The sequence below is a fragment of the Mustela nigripes genome, chromosome X (genome assembly GCF_022355385.1).
Source record: "Mustela nigripes isolate SB6536 chromosome X, MUSNIG.SB6536, whole genome shotgun sequence".
Taxonomy (NCBI): Eukaryota; Metazoa; Chordata; class Mammalia; order Carnivora; family Mustelidae; genus Mustela; species Mustela nigripes.
Window position 1 is genome coordinate 9,985,086 of NC_081575.1, and position 18,362 is coordinate 10,003,447.

The window sequence follows — 18,362 nt, forward strand, 5'->3', positions numbered from 1 at the left end:
TCAGATTTGTTACAATATTACTAATGATGAAGGCTGGGTTTTGTTCATTGCTGTATCCCCATTCCACTGCACCATTCCTGGTTCAAAGTAACATGAAAGAGCAGGTATAAAATTGCCAGCACACGAGGTGCCTCTGTGGCTCAGGTGGATAAGCTACTAACTCTCTGATTTTGGTTCGGGTCCTGATCTCAAGAGTTGAGAACCCTTCCCCCCACCAAAGTGTCAGCACATCCATCTCTGTGCTCAGTAGGGAGTCTGCTGGTCTCTGTCCCTCTGCTCTTCCCCCTGCTCTCTTTCCCCCTCTCTCTTAAATAAATAAGTAGATACATAAACTAATAAATAAATAAATAAAATCTTTAAAAAAAAAAGAATAAAATTGCCGGCACTAGCTTTCTTGGCTGCAGTGGTCAGCAATAGTACAGATATCCAATTATGTCCAGTCTACGTTGGATACATAGCAATAGTGAGGAATACAGCACAGGTATATTAAGCTAGTGAAATATATTTGTAAAAGGGAAATAATTATAATAGTCATCCAGATAGTCAATCTCATTATGCCTAAGTCTGCAGCTTGCTATTCTCATGAACAAACTTTATGAGTAGCAGTGAGTTTCATGTCTGGAAAATTTCTTTACCCTCCATTCCTACATGTTAATTGTAATACCACCAGTAAAAATAAATAAAACTGATTTAAGTTAACTAATTAGGGAACTGATGAAGCATTCTTCCTGAAAAGAGGTGTTAATTGGTGATAATTCTCAGAAGGTGCTCTAAAATTTAACAGCTTGAATCCCAACATGACCATGCATCGTCAAGTATTTTTCACAAAGTCTTCTGTGATACCAAAGTCAAGGTTACAGGGGCAGAAAAACCAAAGGTGCAATGGCATGAATAACAATGATATAAGAAAATATTTTTATAAAACCTGTTCCCTTGAAAGCTTTTCAAAAGCATTGACATTCCTCCCACCAGATTTTTTTTTTTTAAGATTTTATTTATTTATTTGACAGAAAGAGATCACAAGTAGGCAGAGAGACAGGCAGAGAGAGAAGAGGAAGCAGGCTTCCTGCTGAGCAGAGAGCCCGATGCGGGGCTCGATCCCAGGACCCTGGGATCATGACCTGAGCTGAAGGCAGAGGCTTAACCCACTGAGCCACCCAGGCGCCCCACCTCCCATCAGATTTTTTTTACCATCCGTTAGAAAAAGTTGAAATTTAGAGAGGGTGTGCTTTATTTGATATACTCTATTAGAACTCCACATGGAATTCAAGATTTTCAATTCCCATTCAGAGTTCTAACATTAAATTACAAAATTACCTAAAATATGAAAAATAATAGCTAAGTTACAATGTAATGGTTACTTTTTTTGCTGATTAGATGAGTAAAATAAATGCACTATAAATATTTATATCTGATTTGGATTTGTCATAGAACCCCCCAGTGACTGTGAATTTGGTGGGATTCAGTTTGATCCTACATCATCCAGCCTCATAAGTATTTCCTTCCGTTTTGCAGATACCATCAAATTTCATTCCACCACTAATGAAGGACATTATTTTTTAAAAATTAACATATAATGTATGATTTGTTTCAGGGGTACAGGTCTGTGAGTCATCAGTTGTACATAATTCACAGCGCTCACCACTGCACACACCCTCCCCATGTCCATAATCCAGCCTCCGTCCCCCTCGCCCCCTCCCCCAGCCACCCTCAGTTTGTTTCCTGAAGGACATTATTTTGAAAATTGATAGTAGAACTTAGGCTGATACAGTTGGTTTTTCTTAAGATATAACTGGCAAGGAAGCCCTAGGAATATATCCATATATTACATGACTTAAGTACATCTATAGAAAGGTTCAGGAATTGTAAGATTTTATTGAAATGCAAAGAAAATGGGCAAAGTTAGATTTTGATTCAAGTCACAACTTCACCATCTAGAATGTGTGGTGTTGGTGAAGTTACTTACACTCTCAGAGTTAGTTTTTTCATCCATAGCATGAGAATAGTTCCTGTTTCATAATAATTGTTGTAGAGCTCTTTCTACAGTGCCTGATATGTAGTCCTCAATAAGTCGTAGCTACTATTCTATGAAAAGGGAGAATTGTTCCCATTTTCTTCTATAACTTGCACTAGTATTGAGATCCTGGCTAGTAAAGGAGGGTCAGAAACACTAAGGTAAAAGTGAAAAAATTTAAGCCTTTTTCTAGAACAGCTCCGGCATGAATCTACATATTGAATTTTATCCACTTTGGGGAAACAATAAAGTCTTTGTTCTGTGTCAAATCATATGGCAGGAATTTAAGTGTTATTTCACAAAGGTGGCACCAAGGTGAAGAAGGAAGCTCCTGCCCCTCCCACAGCCAAAGCAAAGGCTTTTAAGGCCAAGAAAGTGCTGCTGAAAGGTATCTCCAGTCACACACAACATCCACACCTCACCTATATTCCAGTACTGTATCTCTGAAGGCAGCCCTAATATCCTTGAAAGAAGAGCACCCTTAGAAGAAACAAGCATGGGCACTATGTCCTCAAATTCCCCCCTCACTCCTCTCAATCATGAAGAATACATAAAGGAATACCACACTTGTGTTCATTATGGATGTCAAGGCCAACAGGCACCAGAACAAAGAGACTGTGAGGAAGCTCTATGGCATTGATGTGGCCAAGGTCAACACCCTGATCAGGCCCAGTGGAGAGAAGAAGGTATATGTTTGACCGGTTCCTGACTGTGAATGTCTGGATGTTGCTGACAAAACTGCGGTCATCTAAACTGAGTCCAGCCGGCTAAAGCAAAGTGTTTTCACCAGAAAAATTTAAAAAAAAAATATTTTCTGGATAATTTTCTTCCAAGTAACCTCAAAAAGTCCATTAGTCCATTAGACTCAATTGAAGAGGAAAATTTGAGTTATGGAGGCCAAAAATCCCCATTTTGTTTATGGATTACTCTTTCAAATAGCCTTGTGCATTTCCTTTGAAAATTTGTAGGACTTTTCCCAGGATGAAGATTATAGGTTTGATACTCCAAAATCATGACTTTGACTTATCTTTCATGGCAAACATCAAAGTAGAAAAAAACATACTTCAGCGTTTTTATTGTGACAAGTTTTTGAAGTTATTTGCAAGCATAACTCAGGACCTCATGGTTCAAAATGAAATTTTTAAAACTTTTCTGAACAAACTAATTTTGTTTGGGCCACTTAAAAAAATTGCCTAGACTCATACACTGTGTTCCACTTCTACTAGTTCCATCTTAATAATGTAAGACATCGTCTTCCCTCATTTGGATCATTGTAATAAGCTCCTAACTCACTTTCTTGCTTTGGCCTTATCCGTCTATAGTCAAATCTCCATCAAACTGTCAGAGGGGTCCCTATTAAGCATAAATGGAAGCATATAAATTGCATTAAAATATCTTCAATATCTTGCCATCACACTTAAAATATAAACTCCATAACCCATACCATGGCCCATAGGCTTTGAGTGATGAAGATCTTGATACTACAACTTTGTCTCTTTTCACTTGACCTTTCGAATATGTCAAGCTCTTCTGGCTTTAGACACTTTCAGAATGTTATTTCTTTGTAGCTCAAAAACTCTTCTCTTTCATTTACATAAGCAACCATATTTGTTGACTATCTACGATGTATTAGGTGTGATAGTAGTTGACTGAGATATGCTGGTTCTAGAGTGGGAGAATATCTGGCATTTTGGGGTAACAACTAGGGGGTCAGCGTAGCTGGAGCAGAGTGAGAAAGGGAGACAGTAGTAGGAAATGTAGAGAGAGAAGTGAGTAATGTCGATAGGCAAGTACTATGCCACGTGGGACCTCATGAGATCATTTTAAGAATTTGCTTTTGGGGGGCACTTGGGTGGCTCAGGGAAGCATCTGACTCTTGTTTTTGGCTCAGGTCATGATCCTAGGGTCATGAGATCGAGCCCTTCCATGGGCTCTAGGCAGGGTGTGGAGCCTGCTTCAGATTCTCCGCTCTTCCTTCCCTCCACCCCCGTGCCCTCCTTGTACTTTCTCTCTCTCTCAGGGAAAAAAAAAAAAAAATTTTTTTTTGGTTTTTACTCTGATTGAAAAGCAATTCACTGAAGGATTGGGGGCAGAGAAATTGCACAATACTATGGATTTTCTGGCTTCTCTGTAGAGAATGAACTACATGGAGGCAAAGGTAGAAGCAGGGGAACTAGTTAGTAGGATAGCACAGTAAGAGAGGCAAAATATGATGGTGGCTCAGACCAGTGTAGGGACAGTAGAGGTGGTGAGAACTAGTTAGCTTGTGGATATATTTTGAGTGTAGAAGCAATAGAATTTCTAGTAAGATAGGGTGTGAGATGTAAGATTTCAAAAAAGTTTCAAGGATGACTCCAGCATTTTGGTCTGAGCAACCTGATGGATGTCATCATCATTGAATCCAAACATTAAGACAGTAGTAGTCGTGGGTTTTGTGTGAGGGACCGTGACAAGAGCAGTTTAGGGCATTTTGAATTACAGATGTTGGGTATGTAGATAGGGAGGAAGATCAAGAAACAAACTTGTGATACTTTACTATTGCAACCGGAGGGAGAAAAAAAGGAATGAAAAGATAGGACTGAGAAAGAGCTATGAGTGAGGTAGCAGGGAAACCACAAAGGTGGAGTGTCCTGAAAGATAAGTGTAGAATGGATATCTAAGTGCCAGGACATGAATGACGGAGATCAAGGATAGTGATCGGTCATGTAACTGAAGCACCGCAGAGTGAATGTTGGGTTAGCAAATGGAAGTTATTGGTGGTCTTGACAAAACAGTTTATAGATTGGGGTTAAAAAGTTGGTTGGAGTAGTTTTAAGATTGGAGAAAAAAGAAATTAGAGACCATGGATACAAGCAATCATTTTGCATACATTTCTGTAAATGGGAACAGAGACCAGGAGCAGAGGCTAGACAGAGTGAGGCACTAATTTGAAGGATGAGAAGAAATGGAGTTACTTCCCATGAGAAGAAAACAAAACAAAACAAAACAAAACAAAACAAAAAAACAGGTTTTAGGATGGAGTAGAGAAAATTCATCTGTAACACAGACTTGCAGATGAGTATATTGGTTTAGCGGGAAGAAGGAAGGTAGAATTTCTTTTTAAGATTTTATTTATTAAGGAACATGCAGGCCAGCAAGGGGAGAAGCAGAGGGGGACGGAGAGACAATCTGAAGCAGCCTTCTGAGTTGAGAATGGACCCCAGCGTGGGGCTCGATCTCATGACCCCAACGTCATGACCTGAGCATTGTTAATCCAAGTGTCTCTTAACCAAGAGACGCTTAACCGACTGAGCCACCCATGTGCCTCGGGTGGAGTGGTTTTGAGCGAATGCAGAAGTTCTCTTCTCATTTTGTATTTCAAATTTCTCAGTGAAGTAGAAAACAAAGACATCACGTAGAGTGAGGATGAGAGTGAATTTGTTGAAGTTTTAAAAGAAAAAAGAAGGTATAACTTATGTAGGAGAATGGGAGACTAAGTAGATGAGGGAAATATAGTATGTTGCGGGGATAACATGGGCCTGCTTGAGCAGTGGTTCTCAATGTGGGGTTCCACTACCAGCAGGGTTACTCAGCTTTACCTGAGAATTTGTTAAAAAGGCACATCCTTGGACCCCATGCCAGACCTAGCAAATATGGAACCCTGGGAGCGGGGCCTAGAAATTTGAGTTTTAATAAGTCTTCTAGGAGATTCTTCTGCACACTAAAGCTTGGATTAGGGGATTAAGTCCTTGATGTTAAAATGAAACCAATCCATATGGTTTTGCATTTTTCCTCCAGATGTGGGATGGTGCACAGGTGGAGACTTAACCAGGGCTGTGGTTTCGCCAAGCAACCAAGTTAAAGTGAAGAAGGGAAAGAAAATTGAGAGTAGACGGGAGGAGATACATAAAATCATTGATTATAAAATGTAAACTAGAAAAGTAATAAAGGGAAAAACATTAAAGGCATGGGGAAGAGTGGAAAATCAGAGAATCCTGGTGGGACACTAGAAGGAGTGAGCTGGAAAGATAGGAGGAGGTGGTCATCAGGCAGGATAAGATATTAAATTGAGACTATGGCAGCTTTACTGTTATTAATCATGGGAATGTTTGCAACAGTTAACTAAAGGAAATTTAATGGGTTTCATAAAACCTAATTGTAAATTTTCTAGTACCCAACATTTAAATATCCAAATAAATATCCAAAATGATCATTTTAACATTAACAGGTATAAAAATATTAATGAGATAGTTTACATTTTTTCATATTAAGTTTTGGAAATCCAGTGTGTATGTTACACTTTCAGTACATCTCAGATCGGACTAGCCACATTTGGAACAGTAGCCACATGCGGTGAGACATACAAGACAATACAGGTCACAGGAGTGATCATCAGGAAGAGTACTGCAGTAGGTTGGTGGATAAACCCCATTGGAGAAAAGGAGGTTAAACCTAGGGTATTGGAAGAATTATCTAGTGCATATTTTTTTTCTTAAAATTTTAATTTATTTGACAGAGATCAGAAGTAGGCAGAGAGGCAGGCAGAAAGAGAGAGAGGAGGAAGCAGGCTCCCTGCTGAGCAGAGAGAGAGCCTGATGTGGGGCTCGATCCCAGGACCTTGAGATCATGACCTGAGCTGAAGGCAGAGGCTTAACCCACTGAGCCACCCAGGCGCTCCTATCTAGTGCATATTTAAGTTTCCCTAGATAAGGCAGGAGTGCTGGAGAGAGTGAGTGTCAGTGAATCTAAAGTGAGTAGGGGAAGGGCACCTGGGTGTTTCAGTCTGTGGTTTAGTGGATACCTTTGGCTCAGGTCATGATCCCAGGACCCAGGATCGAGTCCTGAGTCCTGCTTCTCCCTTTCCCTCTACCCCTCCTCCCTGTCTGCTCATGCACTGTCTCTAACTTTCTCTCTCAAATAAATAAAAAAATTAAACAACAAACAAATAAAGAAATAAGTGAAAAGAGTAGGGTAGGAGATGGCCGCAACACGGAGAGATTGTGAGCAGTGTAATAGGATAATGTTAAGTTCAAAGCTGCATCATGTGAGAGACAGAGGAGAAATGATCTGGAAGCAGGTATGTGGAACAGGCAAGATGCCTACTTCGCTTTCAGGCCCAGTGGTAGTTTAGATGTGGAAGAGGAAATGGCCATCCCTTGAAAAGTCTGCAGCAGTGTCCTTAAAGAAAGGAAAAAGTCAAAGATGGGATTGAGAGTGTACACTTAGGACCTTCTGGTGATGCCTGACCAGCCAGGAATGGGAGAAGGCTCAGAGAATGCTTTGCAGATGTTGAGGTTGAGTTAACAATAGACACAAACGGGCTATACAAAGACTTCACCATACTTAGAATGTGCAAAGTTGGAGAAGATAGAAGCCTGGGGTTTCTTGCAATGACTGACATAAATGAGGGAAGGGACTCAATGAAACTGAGCAGTTTCGAGACAGGTTAGCCTGAGTTCCAAGTATAGAGAAGCATGGGTATCTGGGGTGATCTCTGGTTCCCTGAAGGGGAGTTACGTTCTACCAGGGAAAAGCAGACTGAATTCCACAGATGGACTTGAGGCTATCTAAGAAGGTGAGGCGTGTTATTCCTGTTGTGTAGGCCCCAACCTGACCTTCACCTTTGGTAATGAAGGTGTTGAGGGCACAGGATTATATGATTTTATTCACACTGAAGAGAGATATAGATGGATCTGGAACAAATGAGGGAATTAAAAAATGTGAAAAATGGAATGCCCATACATTATTGAGTGACGATATGGATCAAGAACTAAATTAAACAAGGGTCCCAATATTAAAGGATGGTAACATGTCAATTTAAATTTCTTTTGGAGTTTGATTTTGTTGGCAGCAGACTTCCAGATTTTAAAAGATGATACTGGCCTTCTTCATTTTATGTTATGGATCTGCAGTAATTAGAACAACAGCTTCCCCAAGAATGCTCAAAATCATTGCTCACTGAGAGCAGCCCCTGCTGCTGCTTTGTGAGAATATCTTGCAGGGTTCATTCTAGGTTTTTCTTCACATACAGCCTTAATCCGTAGCTCTGTTTGGACTTCTGAGGGGATGCAAAACACTGTCATTCTTCACAGCTCAGTGCTTTGAAGGGATTACTGCTTGGTGATCTGTACAAGGCTTAAAGACTGCAGGGAATACCAGAGAGGGGAGAATATTCTGAGGGCAAAATAATGATAGTCGTGGACATTCTCCTGATTTTTGGACCTCTTAATTACCAGGTTGACAGAAAATAAGAGCCCATGCCAACTGGAATAGCACATCAGAGCACAGTAATTTTATTTAAGGATTATCTTAGTTTCTCACCAAAACTGGAGCATGGATTACTGACACTTCTTGGGTAGGAGAGTTTGAAATTGATTACTGTTTGGTTCCTAAACTTACAGGAAAAAACTTATAAACTGGTTACATAAAATTTAGGCAGTTCTGAATTTTAATGTTCCCATGAGCAAAGTTAGTTGACCAGTTGTGACCGGGAGGAAGCTTTGAAACTCATGTGATGGAGTACATTTTGTTTCTTTTATCTTTTTTTTTTTTAAATCAAAGGTAATTGAAATTCACTAAATTAACATATAGTGTATTACTAGTTTCAGAAATGCGGTTCAGAGATTCATCAGTTGTATATAACACCCAGTGCTCATTACATCTCGTGCCCTCCTTAATGTCTGTTCCCCAGTTACCCCATAATTCCTTCCACCCCCTTCCCCCAGAAACCCTCAGTTTGTTTCTTATGGTTAAGAGTCTCTCTTTTTTTTTTTTTTTTAAAGATTTTATTTATTTATTTGACAGACAGAGATCACAAGTAGGCAGAGAGGCAGGCAGAGAGAGAGAGAGAGAAAGAGGGAAGCAGGCTTCCTGCGGAGCAGAGAGCCCGATGCGGGGCTCGATCCCAGGACCCTGAGATCATGACCCAAGCCGAAGGCAGCAGCCCAAACCACTGAGCCACCCAGGCACCCCGGTTAAGAGTCTCTTATAGCTTGTCTGCCTCTCTGATTTCATTTTGTTTTATTTTCCCCTCCCTTCCCCTATGCTCTTCTGTTTTGTTTCTTAAATTCCACCTTGAGTGGAATCATAATTGTCTTTCTCTGACTCACTTAGCATAATACCCTCTAGTTCCATCAAGGTCATTGCACATGGGAAGATGTCATTCTTATTGATGGCTGAGTAATATTCCAGAGAGAGTATTTGTGTGTGTGTGTGTGTGTGTGTGTGTGTGTGTGTGTGTGTGTAATCTTTATCTGTTCATCTGTTGATGGACATCACAGCTCTTTCCATAGTTTGGCTCTTGTGGACATTGTTGCTATAAACACTGGGGTGCAGGTGCCCCTTCAGGTCAGTGCATTTGTGTCTTTGGGGGATGGAGAACATTTTTGAAGGTCAGGTATGTTTTTCTTCTGTTTCTTCATTCTGTTCTGAAATCTGTTGTCCAAATTTCTTTCTTTCTTTTTTTTTTAAAAAATATTTTATTTATTTATTTGACAGACAGAGATCACAAGTAGGCAGAGAGGCAGAGAGAGAGGAGGAAGCAGGCTCCCCGCTGAGCAGAGAGCCCGATGCGGGGCTCGATCCTAGGACCCTGGGATCATGACCCGAGCCGAAGGCAAAGGCTTTAACCCACTGAGCCACCCAGGCACCCCTGTTGTCCAAATTTCTATTCCTATTATATCTGCCTCTCAGCATCACTCTTGTTATTAATATTTATTTGATTATTCATTCAAGAGCAACTAAAAATCTGATCTCTACCAGGTATTATACTTTGCCAACTGCTTAAGGATGAATCTAGTATTAAGCATTTACTCTTAAGATATTTACAGAGTAAGTATTTATTGACCATCACTTCAGGGCCAGATACTGAACTAGGAACAGGAGCATTTTATGATGAGGGCAGAACCATTCCTTGAGCTCATGTGGCTTAGATGTATGTAGGTAAGACAGACGTTAGGTACATAGCCAGAAAGTAGTTACTTCCCACTGTAATAAGTCCTAGAAGAAGTATGGAGTGATATGAGAGCATGTAACTAATGAAACCCAGTTAAAGTCTATAAAATTAGGAAATGTTTCCCAGAGTCAGTAATGGAGAAATGGAGTCCCAAGAGATGAATAGGAGTTAAGTGAAACTCCTGTAGAGGATTTCTATCCTGTTCCAAACAGAACAGCATGTTCAAGGGCCTTGAGAAGAGACAGAAAGATAGGTACAGTCAGGCGGCTGAAAGAAATTGAGTTTGCCTGCCATGTAGACTATAAGAGAAATGAAATAATTAGAAATGAAAATGATGGGGAAGAAAAATAACAGCACATACTTGCTTTGTAATGTAATTTCTGAAAGAGTTTGTTTTCAAAGATTTATTTATTAGAGAGAACGGATGCGTGCGCACGAGCAGAGGGAGGGTCAGTGGGAGAGGGAGAGAGAACCTCGTGCAGATTCCACGCTGAGTGTGGAGCCCAATGTGGGGCTCTAGCTCATGACCGTAAGCTGAAATAAAGTTGGTCACTTAACTGACGGAGCTACCCAGGTGCCCCTAAAAGAGTTTGTTTTTTTTTTTTTTAATTGTATCTAACAGATAAGAAATTCACCTACCTTATTTTATTCTTTTGCATTTTTGGTAAATTACTTAATGTTAGCACTGAACAGGTCTATCAATTTGGTATGTTCTCACAATGGTATTTTTTCTTTAAAAGATGGAATTGAGAAAGCTCCCATAATACGAAGAAGCTGTTTTAGGCCTCAAACATGTGGGTTCCATTTTCCCGCAGAAAATTTTTCTGAACAAAAACAAGCCGTGTGTAATATTTGGGAATATATAGTATGTTCCAAATATTTTTATGTGCTCTGTGATTTATATTTTAGCTTTTCTTACAGCACCTTTTACCCTACAAAAGATTTTAATTTGCATATAATCATATCGCTTACAGCTTTTTCATTTCATGTCCTGCTTAATGAAGAACATCATCCTCAATTAGTTAACTCCCAGACACACACTATATTTTAAATGATATTATGAAAATATACTACCCTTTCTGTTAATACTGTTATGATTATCTTTTTAGACATTTTAGTTCTTTAATCCACTTGGAATTATTTTTTCTGCATCATGTGACATAAGGATTTTTTTTTTTTAAAGATTTTAGTTATTTGTCAGAGAGAGAGAGAGAAAGCATGAGCAGGACGAGTGGCAGAAGGAGAGGGAGAAGCAGACTCCCGCTGAGTAGGGAGCCCAATGTGGGTCTCGATCCCGTGACCCTGGGATCGTGATCCTAGTTGAAGGCAGATGCTTAACTAACTGAGCCATGCAGGTACCTCATGGGTTTTTCTTTTACCCTAAGTCAGTGGTTCTCAGCTGGGGCAGATTTGACCCCCCAGGGATACTTAGCAGTGTCTGGAAGGAGAAATGATGGTGGCGTCTAGTAGGTCGAGGCCGGGTATGTTGTAAGGTGCTTGGTACAATGCATAGTACAGCCTCATACAACATAAAATAATCCTGCTCAGTGTGCCAACAGTTATGAGATTGAAAATCCTGTCTTAAATGGATATCTTTGGAGAAAAAGACTGGATTTTAGACAAAGCAACTCAATCTCTTGCTGAAGTGGATGGCAGACTTTCAGATATATTGTCTGGCTCAAACCAGGATTTGGTACTTTGACTTTTATCTGTTTATGATCTCCTATGAATAGGCCCTATTTTTGTATTTTAGAAAATACATATTTTCTTCGGAAAAGTTGACAACACATATACACATGTTTATATGCACGCCCACGGAAACATGTGCAGCTGCGGAGGCTGCCAGCTTCCTGGGAGAGTTCTGTGGTGTCCCTCTGAAACCATGCCCTATATCCCTCCAACACATCCCCATTGTTGGGTCTGTACTATCTTCCCCTCTTAGCGTGTATGACGGGGTTGGTGAGCAACACACATTCAAGAGATTTTTGTTGGTTTGTTCTTTTTTCTTGTTTTTTTAAGCTAAGTCATCTTCCAATTTCATATTCTATGTCAAAAATCAACCGCAGTGGAATTAATTTTTGACTCCAAAACCAAAATAGAATCAAACAATGTTCCAGAATAAGGCATTCATTGACTTTATTGTACAGACAGAGGAGGCGTAATAGACTCTAACCATTTATCTCCTTCTGAGGTGATCTTGTCCTTCCTTAATTTTGGTCTTGGATCAATGTTGTTTCCTGTTGTTGCTACTGACCTTTCTTGAGTACATATTCTAGTAAATTTGGAAAACATAGCAGTAGTCTGCTATTAACATATCATTCCCCGTGGCTCTGACCCATAAGATGGTTTAGTTTTTAACAGAGGAAACACATCAGATTAAAAATAAAGTATAAAGTTAGGGTTTTTTATTTATTCTACAAAACTCCAACAGTTTAAGAGTTCTGTTACCGGTGTTGACTATTAGCCATATACCACAAGTGACCTGAAAATACCATGTAAACTATGGCCTGACATAGCTGCGAAAAATACACTGTGACCATTGTTTGTCAATGTCAAAATTTAGCGCTCCTGCTAAATCTGAGCCTCTTTTAAATGATAGAAACAGAATTTGTTATGAAGCTTACTTCATAGCAAATGAATTGGAAGACTTACTGCCCTTGATAACATATATTGAGGCAACGTTGAAGAAACTGCATTTCTGAGGTAGTACTACTGATACCGTTAACGCCTAAGGCCTGGCGTACCTGTGGACTTGACCATCACCTTTGTCAAACGTATTGGGAGTAAGGGCTTGCATGTGTTGTTCTTTGGTTTTAAGGAAAGTGGGGAGGGCACTTCTGGGACCCTTTAGGCTGCTTGACATTACCATTTTGTTGGGTAGCTGGCTTCTGTGTGGATAATAGCTTTCCTCTGTATATAAACTTGGTTTTGCAATATATTGTATACAGTGATTTGCCAGTAAATGTTTAATGATGCTCTCCAAAAAATAAAAAATCAAAACAAAAAATCTTGACTTGTAGCGTTTTCTGATTTCCTTAGCAAAAATATTACAGACGTGGTTGTTGTCAGATTACCAAGCCAACTTAACTGCACACAGAGGTGGGACGAGATGTACACAGCTCTCATGAGCTAGGACATGCTTATTCTAGAATGTTCTCTTTGTCTTCGGTCAGTGCTTCTGCAGCTTACCTGTGCAAACGTATAGTATAGAGATAATATTTTGAAACCTGTCAAAGGTGGGACTTTCTTCTTACTCCCCCTAAGACATACATTTGTTCTTAAGGTTTGGGAAGATTAGAATTGTTGAAAAATAAGAAGAGAAAGAGTTTTTTTATTCACATTGTACTGTTCAAAGCAGGAAGCCTAGCAGCTTGAAAGCCAGTGTTTGTTAAAAAAGAAAACTCTTGTATAAATTCCTTTTTCTGTGTCTTTATCATCAAGGTTATTGGGCTTGAATAAACTAGATAATAAAGTTTTCTGTGTGTCAGGCAGGGTAGGGCAAAGAAGGACACGCCAAAGAACAAGTGGGAAACTCCAAGTCCCTTCTCTTCTAGTCCTGTGGAATTATAGGAGAAACAGAGAGGATAGGATTTGAACAGAGATGACTATCCGGGTCTTTGCCCTATATCCGTAGTGTCACGTCTGGGGATGGAGAGGATGTGATCCAGACATATCTAGCTAATTTTCAAGGAATACTAAAGTCAGATAAGTTTAGACCCGTGTTCTTCCCTGAGAATCATTTGTTTTATAGACTGGCATCGACTTCATCCGGAGGGAGTTTGCAATCGTAAAAAGCTTGTGATGCAGTATGATTAGGAATTGCGGTCCTCCCGATGAGAAGGCAGGCAGAACTCAATCTCCCTACAGAGGATCAAAATGGTAAGGATGGCAAGGATAGATCACAAAGGTGGGGGAGGGGGAGGTGGCCTTAAAACTGAGTGCTGAGAATTGCACTGCCGGATTGCCAGCCCTCAATCAAGGGTCTGAGCCCTCTGTACAGAGATGCAGACCAGTTGCTAAAGTAGAAATGGTCACCGAGAGCCAAAATGCCAGGCAACAAGGGAACAAGTCACAGATTTTGTAATGCGGCAGCAAGGTGCGCCATGTTAGAGGAGACAGCAGTCCTGGTTGGGAGTTAGCAGAGAAGTGACAGGACAACGTAAGGCACATAAGATTGGCACTGTGAGGCTTACTTCTTTGCACTCCCCAAGTTATGGACGATTTTCTTCCTATACAACTAAATATATCTCAGAGAGGAGCAGGGGCTGGAGAAATCATCTCTGAATACTAGTCTTAGCCATTCAAGTAGACACCGTGTTACTTAAAGAGATATTTCCATTTTACTTAGTAGGGCGGGGTGTGTGTGTGTGTGTGTGTGTGTGTGTGTGTGTGTAGGAAAGGTCCTTCAGAGAAGTTATATATGGAAAAGCTACATTTTCTTATCTCTAAAATCTGCTTTGGAATTAGGGGAATGTCAGGGATGAGGCCTTGTACTAAACGGCTCAGGCCATAATCAAAGCTGCCACCGCACCATGCCTTTTGCCAGAGGAAGGCAGAATTTTGATATGAAGCTGTTCTCTCTGAATCAGCCACTCTGGTCCTCTAGTCTCTCGACTTTTCCTCTTATCCCTCTCCCCCACTGTTTTATTCTGCCCTTTCCCCTACCCCGCGGGTCAATCCCCTTCACCCACTAAGCCCAGTGCATGGGGACGTCTCTTTACATATGTGTAGAGATCTACTGACGTAAAGGCACTATGGTCACAACATTAAGCAGAGAAAAGGCAGTTCTTACTGAGAAAGAGTGATGCGCTGCCTGGAATTTCAAAGTAGCTAAAATCAGAGGGACAGGGTGCCAGGCAAGGAAAACAGAAAGGCAGCAAGACAGAAGGAAATTCTAGGTCTACTAAGGGAACAAATGCCCCAGAGCAGACTTAGTACCCAGTACCAAAAGGGGGCGAACATGGCAGTGCCCAGTCGGCCTCCTGTTCTGTGCAAGCCTATGGGTCACTGTCCCACCAGCTGTTGCTTCTTGGATTTTAAAATTTTCCTTTTCCCTTGCCAAGGACACTAAACTAACTCTCCTTGCTTAACTGGTTGCCCCTGTCCCTTCTCCAATCCATACTTCCCGGCAGCCTCATGTTTTTCTCTTTTGCTTGTCCCCAAACCTTCCACTTCCTGCTCCTACTGCACATCTTGACCAATAGCGAAAGGTTCCCTTTTTAAATTCTTCATGGCTTTAGCTTTGCTGGATATATCACTGAGAGTAAGGTGCTACTTCCAGGCAAATCTGGCCAGGCAAATCGTTCACACGGTCATCTGGAACGTGATATAATGTAATTTTTTTCAGTACTTCTGAGAGAGTTCAGAGTTAGACAATATACCAACCTGGCATTCGGAGAAGATGGATATTTACTACGAATTCAGGATCAAACAATATGCAAACGCAAAGAAGACAAACAGACATCCTTTCCTTTCCCAGAGCTAGCCATTTAATTGGACAAACAGATACGTTGAGTACAGTATAGTAATAACAATGATGGAGGGAACCCCAGAGCATGAAGGTGGCGAATAAAACGTGTATTAACTTGGTTCAGAGGGTCAGAAAAGACTTCCTGAAGAAAGGGGTGCTTTGGATGAGTTTTAATTTATTTTTTAAACATTTTATTGGCCTATTGATTGAAGAGAGAACTGGAAGCTCATGAACGAAGGTAGGGCAGAAACGGAGGGGGAGGGAGAAGTAGACTCCTCCCAGGGACAAGCAGACTCCTTGCCAAGTGCAGAGCCCAACGTGGAGCCGGACTTCAGAACCCTGAGATCATGACCGGAACCGACACCAAGAGTCAGAGTCAGAGGCTTAAACTGACTGAGCCCCACAGGTGCCCCTGGATGAGTTTCAAATGAACAGATGAGTTTTCGTTGTAGGGCTTTTGTATGTTCTGTTCTGCTTGGAAATTTCCCTTCCAGGTCATTTAGTAGCTGGTCTCTTCTTAGCCTCATGTTTTAGATATATGTTGCATTTCTAGAGGGGCCTTCTTTGATAACTTTTCCTAAATTAGGTCCCTCGACTGCACTCCCTTATAGCATTTGCTTGGTTATGTGTTTCATACTATTTCCCCAACTCTCCTCTAGGCCCCGTGAGGACCCAGATTTGTTTCTCCTCTTCACTGTTGTGAAACCCGTGTTTGAGGTATACCGTTGGCACTCAGTAAGTGCTCGCTATGTGAATGTATACAGCGTGACTGAGGGCATGCAGAGGGCGGGAGATAAGGGATGTCCATGTAAGACTAAATTTCTCCTGTAGATTATATAAAGAATCACTAAGTGTGGGGCACCTGGGCGGCTCCGTTGGTTAAGCAACTGCCTTCTGCTCAGGTCATGGTCCCAGACTCCGTGCTCAGTAGGAAGCCTGCTTCTCCCTGTCCCTGCTACTCCTGCTTGTGCTCTCTCTCCCTGTGTCAAATAAATGAATAAAAATTCCTTTTTTTTTTTTTAAACAATTTTATTTATTTATTTGACAGAATGAGAGAGATCACAAGTAGCCTGAGAGACAGGCAGAGAGAGAGAGGGGAAGCGATGTGGGGTTCGATCCCAGGACCCTGAGATCATGACCCTAGCCCAAGGCAGAGGCTTAACCCACTGAACCACCCAGATGCCGTAAATGAATAAAAATTCTTAAAAATTCTTAAAAAAAAAAAGAAGTCACTGAGTGCTTTTGAGCTAGTGAGGGACACAGTGAGAATCACAGTTAAGAAAGGGCACTGTGGCAGCAGGAAGGGGCATATGATAAAGTCTGGGGCTGGAGGTTAATTCTGGGGTTAATTCCTCTTAGCTTAGGCTTCGAATCTCCCTTTGGAAGCTGTTCAGGGAAACCGGGCAGTCCCTCTTCTTCAGTGGCAGCTTCTTCAGAACACACTGACTTCATAGTTGACTTTAGGTATTTCAATGATGACGAAAGAATTATTACAACAGGTTATGAATTGTTTGATATTTCTCCTAGTTACACATCCAGAAACGAATGTACACATGTACTAAAACATGATCTTCATGAATTTAAACTCCTTCCTTTCTTCCTCTCCCTACTCTCTTTTGCTATATAAATCAACCATGAGACTGAAAAAAACATTGGAGATCTAGTCAATTGCTTGCCAATAAAAATTTACTATAACCCATATATATGAACTAAAATTTTCTAATAGCCACATTAAAAGATTAAAAACTAGCAGATACAATTTAATTTTAGTAATACCATGGAAAATCTTGCCATCTCAACTTGTAATCAATATAAAGATGCAATGAGAGTTTATATTCTTGTGTGTGTCTCTTCCAAACCTGGTGTGTGTTGTAGAGTTAGGCCTGTACCAGTTTGGACCAGTCCATTTCAAGGACTCAATAGCCACATGTGGCTTGGGGTGGCCGTGGTGGGTGGCACAGACAATGCAAGCCCTCACTGAATAGATGGGGGGATAAAGGACTCAAAGTGGGTAGTGAAAGCCCAATGACACAGAGTCTTTTTTCTGTGCTAACCCAAGCAGCCGAAAGCATGAGCACAAAGAACTCACACTGGGCAGTATGTTTCGTACTTACAGGGGCATTTTGTCTGGCCTTCGACTTTGACCTGTTGTGAAATGCCCCTGCAGCTTCCTGGCTGACTTCCTCTGAGGCACCATTTCCAGTGTGACCCCCGACCTCGGATACCAGCTCTCCATCCGGGACGGCGGGGCTAAAGCCGAGCCATCTGTCTGACAGGTGCTTACTTCTTTGGGGCGGCTGCATATCAGCCAGGGACCGGCAATTCCTTTGGCACTAACTGTCACTCAGGATTTGTAGAAACAATGACTTGCTGAAAAGAATATGCTCTGGGGGTCTGACAGGGCTTTCCAGCTCCAGCTTTGGTTTCGCAAACAGGAAGTGTCAATTGCAGACAGTCGGGCTACCCGCTTCAAAATCGCCAATCATCCGACAGCTTTTAGGCAGACGGTCTTGGGCATCCGTATACACGGCCGCCCTCCTCCCCCGCCCCCCACACCCAGGCACACTTTCTTCTCATTACAGGCTTAGAGCATCTGGCTCAGTGAAGTTAATTCTTGCCTTGAAATGACGGTGCTACTTCTCCTGCGTTCAGCCTCTCCATGGTTTCTGCACGGCTGGGTGAAAGCATTTATTCTTTAAAGCAAGAAAAAAAAAAAAAGGAATAAGAATAAGAGAATATATTTCTACCAAGTTTCCCAAACTCTTTAACATCATGGTGTGCATACTGTTTGCACAGTTGACTAGGAAAATGGATGAGGCTGGCCTCTGGGATGCGGAGGGACATTGAAGAGAGAATCCATAGATCGGATGCACCTGTGACTGGTATTCTGTGTCGCTCTGGTTAGACAGCTTTGCTTCAGATCTATATTCATATGACTGATTTGT